Below are 3,960 nucleotides of genomic sequence, written 5' to 3'. Positions count from 1 at the left end.
GTTCTGAGACTGTGAGCTGAACCCAGGTCTGTGAAAGACTGTTCTGAGCTGTGAGCTGAACCCAGGTCTGTTCTGAGACTGTTCTGAGCTCTGAGCTGAAGGCAGGTCTGTTCTGAGCTCTGAGCTGAGGCCAGGTCTGTTCTGAGACTGTGAGCTGAACCCAGGTCTGTTCTGAGCTCTGAGCTGAGGCCAGGTCTGTTCTGAGACTGTTCTGAGCTCTGAGCTGAACCCAGGTCTGTTCTGAGCTGTGAGCTGGAGGCAGGTCTGTGAAAGACTGTTCTGAGCTGTGAGCAGAAGGCAGGTCTGTGCTGAGACTGTTCTGAGCTGTGAGCTGAACCCAGGTCTGTTCTGAGCTGTGAGCTGAACCCAGGTCTGTGAAAGACTGTTCTGAGCTGTGAGCTGAAGGCAGGTCTGTGAAAGACTGTTCTGAGCTGTGAGCTGGAGGCAGGTCTGTGGAGAGACTGTTCTGAGCTGTGAGCTGAACCCAGGTCTGTGCTGAGACTGTTCTGAGCTGTGAGCTGGAGGCAGGTCTGTTCTGAGCTGTGAGCTGAGGCCAGGTCTGTTCTGAGCTGTGAGCTGGAGGCAGGTCTGTGAAAGACTGTTCTGAGCTGTGAGCTGGAGGCAGGTCTGTGAAAGACTGTTCTGAGCTGTGAGCTGAAGGCAGGTCTGTGCTGAGCCAGCGTTCATCTCCAGAGAGCATCACGAGAGCATGCAGCGATAACGTCTGGGGACAAGCTATGACATCTGTGGACACCAATGTCAGTACACTTGGATTTTGTGCAGGTAGGATGATTGGCCCACGCAGATAGTGGGCTGTGCGGGGAGGCTGATTACACCCCCCCCCCCTCCCCCCCCCCCAGAAGAACAGATGCTCTGACCAGGACCTGGACTGAACACTTGGACTTGGTCCCTGGGCGCCACTGACCAGGCTGCCCACTGCTCCTGGCTGCCCCTGGAGGAGGACGGCTTGGATGGGAAAATGCAGAGGACAAGTTCCACCAGTGACCACTGACAATGTGTGTGTTGTGTGTGCTGTGTCACTGAAATGTGTTTGTATGTGTCTTACTATGTCACAAATAAAGACCCCTCAAGGTCCGGTAATTAACCACCTCTGCTGTCCTGTAACAATGTAACAGCTTAGCTGACCACTTCTGCCTTGTAACAATGTAACAGCTTAACGAACCACTTCTGCCTTGTAACAATGTAACAGCTTAACGAACCACTTCTGCCTTGTAACAATGTAACAGCTTAACGAACCACTTCTGCCTTGTAACAATGTAACAGCTTAACGAACCACTTCTGCCTTGTAACAATGTAACAGCTTAACTAAAGCCACTTCTGCCTTGTAACAATGTAACAGCTTAGCTGACCACTTCTGCCTTGTAACAATGTAACAGCTTAACTAAAGCCACTTCTGCCTTGTAACAATGTAACAGCTTAACTAACCACTTCTGCCTTGTAACAATGTAACAGCTTAACGAACCACTTCTGCCTTGTAACAATGTAACAGCTTAACGAACCACTTCTGCCTTGTAACAATGTAACAGCTTAACGAACCACTTCTGCCTTGTAACAATGTAACAGCTTAACTAAAGCCACTTCTGCCTTGTAACAATGTAACAGCTTAGCTGACCACTTCTGCCTTGTAACAATGTAACACCTTAACTAAAGCCACTTCTGCCTTGTAACAATGTAACAGCTTAGCTGACCACCTCTCCACTGCTCTGAAACAGCATTCTAACCAGAGTCAGATGTGAAGAGAGGTTTGAGAGGGAAGCTTGTTTCGTCACACCACACAACTATTTGTTGAATGTTTGGAAGTTTCACTAAATATCCATGTTCCTCTTCAGACCGCTGCTGGTAAACGGAGGAGATGATCAGAGGGGTTTAATCTGCACGTCACAGGAGGACGGCTCCCAACCGATGGTTACAAGGGTTTTATGTAACTCAAAACCACTTTTTTTCTTATTCATTTTGATTTGATGAGACTAATACGATGATAGTTGGATAGCAGGAAAAAGAGGAGTTTGAGAAGACACAAGTAGAGGGAGGGAAAAAGAGACAGGGAGATAGAAAGATGAGAGAAAGACAGAGAGACAGAAAAAAAAGAGAGATTTGTCTCAGTGCACCACATGGCATGTAGTACAACTGTTGTTTGTAATCAAGCTGTCGTCCATGTGCGCGGTGATCACTCTTGGAATCACAAACACAGCTTGTGCTTTGCTCGTCTCATCCCACTAGAGGAACCAGACCACTGTGATTGGCTTTTTACTTTGTTGTCTTGTTGCTTTAATATCGCTGTTTACATCATTGGGAGCGCTTGTTGTGGTGAGGTGTCTGTGTTCCCTGGCAGCATCACAGAGGCAGAGTGTGAAGTGTGTTGACTGCGGGGGCTCCGATGCAGAGAGCTGCTCTCTGGGACCGGGGGGGACAGATGCCTCTGGCCTTTTCTACTCGTCTCTGACTCGTCTACGGAGTCCCAGAACCAATTACACTCCCACCGCATGGTCACATGAGTACATGTAAATGTGAAGCAGGAAGTTTCTCACAGAAAGTTATTTGAATTAAAATTAATCAAAACTAGAATCGCTTGACAGACAGACAAACACTCTGTACTGCTTGAACCCCCATCGTTAGCAGTAACAGCTTGGGCCTGTAGCTAATTACATCTGCAGCGCCTGCCGTGGGAGGGTCATTCCAGAGAACCTCAATCTACTGGCAGAACCACAGAGGAACCATTACACACAGATCTGCTGCTGCTGCCCGGCGATGTCCGTCCCGACACCGTGACCAAGCCTGAGCAGACAAGAACACACACACACACACACACACACACACGATAGTAGCAGTCAGCTTGCTTAGCTAAGCTGCTGCCAGCAAGTCTATCCAGGGATATGAGCTAACAGACGCCAGCAGCGATACAGACGTCAACAAGAGCAGCTTCTGATATCACTTCGCTGGGGAGATGAATTTGAATGTGATTACAGCGTCATTGTTTTATCTATCTGTATGAACCAGGGAGAAACCCAAGCCGTGAAACTAAACAGTCCATGCTTCTCAGAACCTCAGCCATATGTCTTCCCCTAGCATTTTCCTTCATGAGATCTGAGATGGTATTTATTGAATCGTTAGATAAGATTCAATTACACTAGATTAGATTGCCTTCATTGTACACAATGTGGAAATGAGTTTTGCTCCGGTCTGCCATATAAGACAGTCATCTTCCTCTCTCTGTCCTTCTCTTCAAGCCCCACCCTGCGGGGGAGGCTGCTCTGGGCCTACAGAGGCTCCCATCAGACAGTGAGGGGGTTAATGTTGCTAACCGTTAGCCATCGGCCCCTCATGTGCTGCCCCAGACAGCCTGTGTTCACTCACGCTGCTCTGATCAATACTATTCCACTGTTCACTTCAGAACACAGCACAGGACAATAGTACACAGTGCAGTACACTAGAATAGAGAACAAAAGAATACAATTGAATGTTGACTAATAGATTTAGTAGTATTTAATGTAAGTAAAATGTGTGTTGGGATCAATGTTTTGATAAGATTTTGATATGGTGTGAATGCTATGGGAGGTGTTTTTATTTGACACAGTTTGGTAAAGATCGGAGCAGAAGGGTCAACGGACAGATCCTGATAGGCTTTGGTCTTCTGTCTGGCGCTGGCCTGCATTCTTCCTCCTCCGAGAGGAAAAGAACGTTTATTATAGAAGAGATGTTGAGAATTATGACTCAAAATGAAGTCATAATGCTTCTAATTATACATTAGAAGGGAAAGTGTTGCCATGCTGGTCTCTGTGGATGCAGGGAGGCCATCTGGCTCCCAGGCAGGCCTCTGCACACATCTGCCCAACAGACACATCAAGCCAGCCAGCTAGCCACGGACCTGAGCTGATAGCAGGACCATACACACACACACACACACACACACACACACACAGACTCACACAGACTCACACA

Source organism: Borostomias antarcticus (genome assembly GCF_949987555.1).
Source record: "Borostomias antarcticus genome assembly, chromosome: 30".
Lineage (NCBI taxonomy): Eukaryota > Metazoa > Chordata > Actinopteri > Stomiiformes > Stomiidae > Borostomias > Borostomias antarcticus.
Note: the sequence above shows the minus strand (reverse complement) of the source record.